This window comes from Stegodyphus dumicola, chromosome 4, assembly GCF_044657685.1.
Source record: "Stegodyphus dumicola isolate Sdum_Otavi_A_Nest chromosome 4, ASM4465768v1".
NCBI lineage: Eukaryota > Metazoa > Arthropoda > Arachnida > Araneae > Eresidae > Stegodyphus > Stegodyphus dumicola.
The window spans coordinates 96,745,424-96,756,876 of record NC_140771.1 but is presented as its reverse complement, the minus strand read 5'-3'; the positions used below and the strand labels follow the sequence as shown (position 1 = coordinate 96,756,876).

Here is an 11,453-nt window from a genome sequence, read left to right as displayed (position 1 = left end):
GTACTGTTAATGTGCTATATTGTATGATTAAATGTATTGTATTATATGGCTAATGCAATATGTTATATGTACAACGGATATACTTTAAGACGAGAGCTAGATAACAACATCAACGGGACTGTTCAGGTGATACATGCGTATACATACAAGTGGACCAGTAGTCCAGTCAAAGATTAAAAGCAAACCACATTATATACGCTTACATTACAGCTGCTTATCACATTTACATTAGAATTCTTTCATAGCATTGCTATAATATGTTACAGTACGATTTGAATCGTATATTATCAGCAACGTTCGTTTCTATGTTAGATATCTTTGAATGACATTGTCAGACATTGCGCCTAATATAATTTATTTTTTAATTTTTATAATACTCGATGCATCACAATAATTCTTATTTTCTTGTCATGAACTTCACATGTTTGTCACATATACGCTTATAACGTTAGGACTTGGTTTCATAATGTTACGTTCATACCGGCCTGCAGTTCCATTTGCCACATTTTGCTTTTTGCCCCGCGGAAATTTCTGTTTTTTTTTTTTTTTTTTTTTCAAGTATTCACATTACCTCAGAAATTTTCTTTCCTGTTCTTTGAATAACGTTGTTTTACCTAAGGCATAATTTATATATGAATTTCTGCCATTATAATTGTAGTAAAGTTTGCTGTTATGATGACGGAAATATGCTGTGAATTTGTAATCAGCTGTAAAGTGGTCTATCTAACCTCTTTCTTCAAAAAGGGTGTAATTGATGTTGATATACTTCTTTCATTAAATACACGAGAAAATAATTCAAATTTTTATTCTTCCCCCTAGAAAACAATATGTTTGAAACCACAGATTTGGAAGGCGGTGTTATTTTGCCAAGAGTTATATCAAAGACATTCCAACATGTTTTTAATTTCTATAAGACTCTTTAATCAGATCAATACAGCTTGACACTTTACTGAGAAATATAACTCTCCGCTTTTACAAGCAAAATAAAAACTATCGCGAGTAATACCCCAAGGAGAAATCAGCAATAAGACCGAAAATCTCGTTAACGCAAGGTATATCTCAGGTCACCAAAACAGCCACAAAACAAGTAAACGCCAGGAAAGAGTTCATCATTGTAAACGCGCTAAGAGTCGCCATCCAAATGACTCACAGCTGTTCATAAAGTCTTGTTTATAATATTGGTTAAGTGCCTCTGGAAATTTCGAGAAAATTGCTCGTAGGCTGTGAAAATTTTTTTTTTTTAAGAAAATTTCAGAATTTTGCCAACTTGATAACGAAAATCGTTGCCAAATCTCTGTCCGAGGATTTCCATCTACATCCTCAGTTCTAATAGGTCGAACCTAAAAAACCAAACATAAGTCAATAGTTAATCACATTGAAATTTCTACAGTACGATACAGTACATAAGTACTTGCAAACATAATAAGTAACCACAAATTCAAAAGTATAAGTATAGAACGTAACAAACACAAAATCAAAACTCAAAACGCACTAAATAAACCAGTCTGTCAACAAAAACATTACATAAAAATTCGATGTGTTGGCATCGATGTGTCGATGTGTTCGCACTTGGCATCTTATTTTAACTTTAATTAAACTCTCACTTCTGGTTGATTGCTTGTAAATAAAATCTACTTTGTTTATAAACTCATGGAAAGAATAGTAGGAAATTAGTAGTAATTATAAACACTACTCATTTTCTCTTATTCTACTCTCCCTTACAATGACAATGATAACTATACGTGTTCATGTATGTACACATCATGATGTGTACATACATGAACACGTTCTCACACTTGTATTTCAATTTATCGTATCGAATTCACAAATAAATGACTTAACAATCACATAATTTCTAAAAACAGCATACAGTGGTGGCCAAAATTGTGGACACTTTTGGAAATTTTTATGTTTTTAAGCTTTGTATGCTTATAGAAAACGTTACGTTTCACAAAATGCAAACTTGTATGTATCATTTTAAAGAGAATTTATCGCTGAGTTCAATACAAAACACAAAATTCAATTATTTGCAATACAAATAAAAGTTAAACGATAATAGTTATCGATATACATTAGATAGTGATGATTGCAATGAGTTATCAGTACTTAGTAGGGTATCCTTTATTTTTGATTACAGCTTCACATCGACGTTTCATTGAGCTGAGAAGAGATTTAAGCTCTTCTTTCGTTATTACATGATGCCAGGAAATAATTATAGCCTCAATTAGTTCTCTATTATATGATGGGGGTCTCATTTGGACAAGAGTTTTCAAACGATGCCACAAATTTTCGATAGGATTGAGGTCAGGACTGTTTCCTGGCCATGACAACAATTTAATGCTCTTTGTAAGAAACCACTCTTTCGGTATTTTGGCCGTATGACAAGGAGCAGAATCCTGCCGAAAAATAAACGAAGCATTGTTGGGAAAGAGATCTCTGATGGAAGGTAGAAGTTTTGGTTCTAGAATAGTGTCAATTTATTTTCTGGCATTCAGTGTCCCATCGATGACATGAAGGCGACCAATACCATCTGCTGACATGCATGACCAAATCATAACACTAACTGGGTTCTTCACAGCTGCTTGAATGCAGTCAGGATGTAGATCTTCTCCTATTCTACGTCTTACATATTTTCGCCCATCACTACCGAATAACGATATCTTAGTTTCATTACTCCATATAACTTGTGACCACTGATCACCTGTTCTATTAATGTGTTCCTTTGCCCACTGTAGTCTTTTTTTTCGTTGCTGAAAATTAGGATATGGCTTTTTTCGTGGAATTCTATCTCTCAGTCCAACATCTGTTAATCTTCTGATTGTTCTTGAACTGACAGAAACACCAGCATCATTCAGATCACTTCTGATGGCCGCTGATGACATTTTTCTATCTTGGAGACATAGTCTTTTTATTCTTTTGTCATCAATAGATGTGGTACACCTTTTTCGGCCTTTTCCTTCTTTGTTTTTTTATTGAATTTGTCTCCTGATACCGTAAACAAAACTTTCGGACTTCAGATGTAGTCATTGAACCAACCACCTGTCTTGCAATTTCAGCATAGGAAAGACCACTTTCTCGTAACACAATAATATTACATCTCTTTCTAGGTGTCCAATCTACTCTTTTATTTGATGTCATTGCTTCTTGACTAAACATTAAAAATTTTTATAAAAGTTCCTACTTGTAATTGCAGTGTATAAGAAACAGGTCCTCCTTCTACAGAACAAAACAAAATAATGAATTGTTTCAAATGTAAACATGATGTCAGCTTCTACTGGCAGTTACTAATATTTGATTGGCTCTCAGAACAAGAACAGTGATTCGCCAGGAAAGCTAGACATTACAAACCACTTCATAACTGTGTTTTTTATTTAAAGTACATATAACTTTTCTTGTATTGCAAATAATTGAATTTTGTGTTTTGTATTGAATTCAGTAATAAATTCTCTTTAAAATGATATATACAAGTTTGCATTTTGCGAAACGTAACATTTTCTTTAAGCATACAAAGTTCAAAAACATAAAAATTTCTAAAAGTGTCCACAATTTTGGCCACCACTGTATATTTAGATTTCATGATTGTATTAAGTGTTGCCATAATTTTTTTTTCAATCTTTCCTCAATTCGTGGTATCAACGCTCAGTTTTCTTAATAAAGTGACAAGCTTTTTACTTGTCTTTTTACTGTGTTTATTTGTCACACTTCACCTTCTTTGCACTCACGCTAAATAAAATTCAACAATAAAATTACGAAATCTTTAAAAGCATTTATCTTTAAAAATCATCGATACAGTTTTAAGTGTTGCCACATATTTCTTTTTTTATCCGTAAAATTATTTATATTTTCTATGTTACCCCTTTAAGAATAATATATAGCGATAGCATTTGGTCGCACTGTCCTTTTATTTGAAAAGTGATTCGATATAAATGTGAAATGAACCCAAAATTGAGGATAACAAACTTAATTTTTTCTTAACCAAAGCAAGCTTTCAATCGCTTATTCTCGTTGTATTTATCAGAAATTCAAGAATGCATTTAATGCTTACAAATATAATATGTTTTTCTTCATCATATACCTAATTTAAAATACCAAATTTGAGAATTTTAGATATATCTCACAATATATTTTTTGCTTAAGTCTGTTCGAAGCTTTCATTCAAACTCTAATGTGTTGCTCCCCATCATATAAATATGTTAAATAACAAAGCTGAAAAGTTTTTAGAAACTGTTAAGGATTTCAAGTAAAGGACGACTTCCGGATTTTCGTCAAAGATAGTTTTGAGCTTTCAACTACCACTTTCGGTTGTCCAGTTTTCCCAAAATCTAAGAAATCTTTATATCAAATAGAAAGCTTTAATACGGAAAACTGAATTTTTTGGAATTTTCATTTAAGAGTTATCGTAGACGAAGCAAATTGTCATAAAAACACAGACATACAGATATATTATAGTAAAAACATGCTGTGGGAACCTAGCACATGTTTATTCAATGAAAATTCTCTATTTAATTTTTGAATTGGAAAGAATACCTCATTGAACTACATGCATAGTTTGGCGGGAGGTAAAAATATAAAAAATATTAAAGAAACAAACTTACAATGAAATGAACTCATACATATATACATAACACACATTTTTTTTATAAAAATTAACTATGAGTGAAAGACGCGTTTCTTTGAGCTCTTGTGTTGCGATTTTGTAAACTGCGGAAAAATTCTAATAATAAATAAGCGAATTGTATACCTTCGTGAAGCCCTAATCGAGAGGTATACACTGATACCACCTGCTAGGCAATAGAACAAATCATCGAAAAGTTATTAATCAAGCAAACTTAAAATCTTCACAGATTGGATTTGTAATTGTAAACAACAATGAAGTAATGCAGTAACGTCTGGGTATGTGTTTATAATTAAATTTTTTTTAAAAAGTGTTTAAAAGTTATACATTAAATTCATAATTAAATCATAGAAAAAATATTTCTCTATTTTGTGATAAAACTTTTGTTCAAATATATCAAGAGTTTTCAAAATTATAGCAATTTTCGTAAAATTTCATGTAAATATTAATTTTAAAAAAATTGATAGAACTTCATTATTTGTATCATTCACATAATAGCTTTAGCTCATGCATATCTTTCAGTAATATCATACTTTAAATAAATAATATTAACCATTTGATTTACATAATGAATTAAATTCTAAGCTGAAAAATATCAAAATAAATAAATATTTTCATATAAATACAAAATTATGGTATATATTTGGTTTATACCAATATGTGATAAGTGATGTTATCACCCAAATAATTAACACAATTATTTCCTCAAGATGAAGAAGTAGCACAACCAAGTTTAAACTCAAAAGCTTTCAATTTCAATAACACAGAAAATTTTGAACAAACATCCTGCAATAATTCCCCAACTCTAATGGAAATAGAAAACATAATTAAACACTTAAAAAAGCTCGTGGACCTGACGGCATAGACAATATAATTTTAAAGCAAATGTTGGAAACCAATAGAAATATCGTAAAGACTTTTGTTAGTTCAGGTTGGAAAACTGCCACTTTTCCTACTGTACTAAAACAAGCCGAAGTAGTTATCTTCTTAAAGAAAAACAAGCCTTAGGATAATCCTCAATCATATCGACCAATATGCCTGTTACCTGGTTTGGGAGAGCTTCTAGAAAAATTAATACTATCAAGACTACAATATCACCTGCATATTAACAAAATCATTCACCCATATCTGTTTGGTTTCAATTTTAATAAATCAGTAGACCATGCTTTCCAGAAATTACATCAAATAAACAGAAATCAAAATAAACATTCTTTAATAATATAATTATTATTAATTCTTTAATAATAATTCTTTAATAATATATTTAATAATAATTAATCAGACATTCAAGCAGCTCTATACGTTGGACAGATGCAATACAGATCCTTAAATTCATCCATTGTCCAAATAAAATATTCCTGTTATTAAACGATTACTTCTATCACAGATCTCTACAATATACATCAAATAGTGAAGTCAAATTATATAAAATTACAAGAGGATGCCCACAAGGATCTTGTTTGAGTCCAGTTATTTGGAATTTAATAGCAAATGAAATATTGAAACATTTTGACAATAACCTTCATACGCACGCACAAGCATATACAGATGATTTCCTACTAATAGTCCAAGGCAATAGTCGCAAAGATATAGAAGATAACTCCAAACAATCCCTACAAATCTTTAAACAATGGGCAAATAAATTTCAGTTAAAAATATCAATTCTCAAGAGTAAAACTCTTTATATACCAAAACAGGGCACCAAGATAAGGAACCTTCGAAACCCAATTATCAGAATAGCACAAGATAAAACAGCAACAGTAAATTCACTACTATACCTAGGTATCATGCTTGATAATAGACTTTCATGGCATCAACATATCAAATATACCCAAAATAAACTTCTAATACGATGGGAAAAATTGTTTCGATGACTAACAGTCTTCAGATACTAGTTAAGTTTGTGAATCGAGGTTTCGTTGTATCATATTCGCTTTTAACGAGACTTTGCTTTATGATTTGAATGAAAAGAATTGGGGAAAATTAAATAAAATATCACCACCCTAAACAGAACTAGAAGATAAGTCGGACGAAAATATAGCGGTCGAACTTTCCCGAAGAAAGCACCGCGAAGAAGGTAAAAACGTTGTACAAAACATCGTAGGAGGAAAGAAAGCAAGACGAAAACATCGCAGTTCTGAAACACCATGATGTAAAACATCCTCGTCGAAAATAAAACAGTTAAAAAATATCGCAGTTTCAAAACATCGTTGTAGATAGTAATATCATGATAAAAAGTAAAACACAATCATCCCATGACAATAACATGACAGACATGTTTACGCGTTTATAAGGTTACGTGTTTTTAAGGTTTATGTGTTTTTAAAAATTAAAAAAAAGCCCCGCAAAGCAGTTTTAGGGTTGCCATAAAATAGCTAAGAATGACAAAGTTGACGCATTTGGCGAGAAATCGCGCATTTGGTGACATTTGGCGACAAAATTGGCGATATGCCATGGATTAATGGAGAACCTTCTGGAACGAATTCTTACCGGTTTAGCCCAGAATGTTCTCGAACACAAGCCGAAAGCTATATAAACCCTGCTGGTCCGCAGTCAGTTAGTATAGAGAGTGTGTGTCTCGAGAGCGCTAGTACCAAGTTGGTATCTCTTCTAGCAAGTCGATTCCTGCGGCGTCGATCGAGTTGACAGCCGGGCAGCGAGTGCCGAGTGAATCGTCGAGTGCACAGAAAGAATCTTGTAGTATATCGCGATTAGTGCATCGTCGAGAGAGCGTGTTGAGCTCCGGGAACGACTGAACCGAAGAGTCAGGAGCTGTGCTCTGTGTGTCGTCGAGTGCATCGCGAGTTTTAGCGTGGAGAGTTTCGAAAGTACGTGGAGTTCCGAGAACGACCAAGCAGAGTCGGGAGCTGTACTCTAGTGCTTTGCCGTGAAGCTGTCTCCACCGTGATAGCCTGATAATCTGGAGGCTGTGTCGCTGAACGTGTCAGCGTGTTTATAACAGTTTGACGATTGTAAAAGTGATTTTGGAGCTATCTGATTAATATTGGTAAACAAAGTATGTTTCGATACTTCATCAAGTGTAGTCGTTATTCACTCCAAATCCATACGAACTTCGTACGAACGTGAAGAAGAAAATAACGTAACAACTGGTGTCAGAAAAGAAAAAATTCGTAACAATATTTTGGGATTCCTTAATAACTTTTTGCTAGGAAAGCTCGAAAGAAACTTACAAGTGAAGGAAAAAAATTTCACAATCTGATAATTAATTAAACGATTTTAATATAGTAATCTCGCGCGGTTACTCATCTTTCTTTTTCTAACTTTTTTTACACACATGTTTCATAAAAGATTGTCAATAAAATTTTATCAAAGATATGAATTAAATAATGATCTTTAAAACTTAAATAGGTAAATCTAAAAATTTATCATTTGTTACGCTGCATTAATTTGCTCATGATTTTCAGATTATAAATGTTTAAGAGTCCTTCTTGCAATTTTATCAAAGTTATTAATGAATTCAAAAATTTGAAATATGGATGAAGAATATTTCTCATTTACTTTTGCTCTCGCAAATCATTATGCGAACATACAATTATAACATTTAAAGCCTGAAAAATTCAAGTATGCTGTGTTATCATTATGTGATGGTATGTAAGTGCTTTATTTCTTGCCACGGTATTATCTGCAACGATGTTTTAAAAGCGCTATGTTTTTGAATACCTTTATTTTCGAGACATTTTATACCACGATGTTTTAGAATTGCGATGTTTTTTCCTACGACAGTTCTTAAGATGACGTTTTCGCCTTGCGTTGCTTTCTCGGAGACGTTTATGACCGCGATGGTTTCGCCTGCAACCCTAGATGGTATTACTTAAGCTATATATCAGTAAAGATTTCAGCTGCGAATAGAAAATAACTAAAATAAAAAATAAAGACTGATGTAGTTAATCATTTCAATGAAAGATAAAATATGTCTCAGAGGAAAAATGAAACATCATTTAGATAGGACAGACAACCTCTTGCAAAATACTCATGAAACAGTTTCCTTTCTTAGTTAAAAAATATGAGTAGTTCGTATTAAAAATTGTCGAAAAGAGAATTATTTAGCTTTATATTAACAGAGTAATAAAGGTGGCTTAAATGACTTATTTCTTAATTGAAAGAAGTCGAGTAATCAATAGAATTTTTTTTTCTCTCTGTTTTATCCTTAAATCTAATTTATTTCAAGAAATGCTTATTTTTATATACATTAATGACAAATACTTCTGCTTATGTAACTGCTGTCGTACCTATTTCTTTTTAATCAGATTTTATGCTTCAGCTAATATAAATAACATATATAAAAGTTCATAAAATTAAGCTAAATGTATAAACTTTTGTATTAAAATTGTCGATGTTTTAATTAGAGGTTTTACTTTGTCATTTTAATTTCTTAGAGTTCCGGTAATTTTCCTTTTACGCAGATATGCAAACACATAAATATAGACAGGCATAATTAATTTTCATATGGCTTATTATTCTTTGTTCAAATTTAAATTAAGCATTATTAGAATAAAATCACCTTTTAATACCACTGAAGTTAAAAATAAATGCACGAAGAAGGAACAAAAAAGTTAACATTTTGCATTTTTTAATGAAGTTGGAATATCTCAGTAACCAATCATCTTTCAGTAAATCATCTTATTTCCTTTTCTACGAGGTAGTAGAAAACAAGTCAAGCCCATTCCAATTCCCTGTTACAGTGAGTATCATATCCCGATAGGTAAACTCATTTCATTAAATACGGAAAACAGGTTTAACAAAAGGGGTTTCCTTCATTCAGACCCATTCTAATAATAAATAAAAGCATATAAGATTAAAAATAAAAATGATGAACATGTGACAATTTAAGCAATAGCCGTAATTTAAATGGAAAGAATTTTGAAAAACCAATATAAAAAGGAAAAATGAATATTAGCAGTGCAGAGGGAAATTATACATATGTCGTCAGGAAGAAGGCATACGCAAAATACCGTTAGTTACGTTTCTAGCCTTGCAATCATGCCCACAAAAATAATAAATAAATTAATTATATCTTTTAAAAATAACATTACATGGCCACCTGTAGTTAGTTCCAGAGCAACTGGAACAAAGTCATAGAAAGTTAACCATTATTACATTAAGCTTAAACTTGCCAAGATATAATGGATTAAAATAGAAATAAGTTAACAAGAAATGGAACATTTATGCCCATGAAGTAAAAAACGTCAAGCAAATTTTACGTCATTTGTCATTAATGAGAAAATACTAACGGAAAAGAATGATATAAAGCTCTCACTATTTCTTGGGACACTTCATGCCGCGCAAAGAAGCAACTCTAAGAACATAACCTAACCCCAATCAATGTGAAAGAGATAGAGCATAAATGTAATGTAAAGTGAAGTTTTGCTGAAGCAAATAAATTGCTCATTAGCTCAAAGGAGCGTTCGCCCAGAAGGGTGATTAGTCTCAAAACGGGATTTTGCGTTAAACCATTATAAAAGTCTGAATTATTTTTCAAATTGTTGCTACCAAATATTATCGCAGTGATATTTAAAGAAATTAAATAACGAAGAATTTGATGAATGTATGCATGTTCTTCGCATTGTGAAAAAACAACGGTACCTAGAATCATCAAATTTTAAATAACATAGTCTTCCACTCAAAAATGGACACCTGGACGCCCGAATTTTGAATTTCGAATTTGTTTTACTGTCTATTTCATATTTCGTAAACCTGTAAACCTTAAACGAATTTCAGTTTAACAAACTCAATGATTTCATAGCGAGCAATGGCAACACTGTACGGAGAAATCATTTATATTTCCAGCGCGCGAGACTGTCTATCGGAAATTCTAAAGCTATGCTGTTTTTAAATATTTTTAGCCCGAATGCTCTCGAAGCATGTATGTGTATGTATGTGAAAAAAACACCCCTTTGGAGGTAATATAAAATCTGAAAGCTTGCATATTTTTTAAAACTGTTTAATGTATTGTTTTAATAGCATTATGTTAAATTAAATGAAGTAATAGAATAAACATATACGTAAAACCTTGGAAGGATTAGAAAGAAATAGTCAAAATAAGATATGATATAAAATCAGTAAGAAAGCTTCACTCTAGCAAGCATCCGTTCAAAAGGTGGTCCAATAAAATATTGATCTTGGGATTCTAAATCACTGGCCAGTGTTTGCGAATATGCATAACAGTGCAGACTTGTATAAATATTTTTGTACCTATTGTTAGAAATTTGCATTCCTTGTTACGGGTGGACAGTGCTAAACACGGTGGCTATCCTGGATATTCGTATCAAGACATCCGTCTGTCTGTAGCTGTGGTTCTCGCCATCGTGAAATGGAATTTCTAGGTACGGAATGCTGACGTTGCTCTAGCTGTCAAAGACAGGAACAGGAGGAAATGTCCAGTATTATGTGAGATTCAAGTCCCAGCCAGCATCTACTATGTAGCAAGCAACACAGGACGGGTAATCAAGTACCTGAGGAGCTAATGAAGGGCCAAGTACACGCGATAAATATGTCGCAGAACTTGTCATTGTCTTGTTAACAGTTGTTAGCTCATCTTGCATTTTTCATATGGCATACGTTCACATCCACTGTTCATCTGTCAAGTCTATATGTCAACCAATTAAAACCTTTTGTTTTTCTCTTCCAGTGATCTCCTTGGAATTCAAAATTCTACTATGTTTTTCCTCTCAACATACATAATATATATTATTAAGGGTGGAAGTTTGATTATCCGAGATATTGTACTGTCTCAAGTAGCTGAAACGTCGGGTAAAATATACAGATACAGTTATTTTGAATTACAAATTATTGCTGTAGAAAATCTGTTAGGTATAGT

The 11,453-nt window shown here is 32.1% G+C and overlaps 1 long non-coding RNA gene across 1 annotated transcript in view; it reads right to left on the bottom strand.

Moving 5' to 3' along the window:
• Positions 1–897: 897 nt before the first annotated feature.
• Positions 898–11,453, bottom strand: part of LOC146997616 (uncharacterized) — a 209,371-nt gene continuing 198,815 nt past the window's right edge. Inside the window, exon 3 of the long non-coding RNA XR_015040502.1 lies at positions 898–1,340. This is a non-coding gene — a long non-coding RNA (uncharacterized LOC146997616). The remainder of the gene's footprint in view (positions 1,341–11,453) is intronic.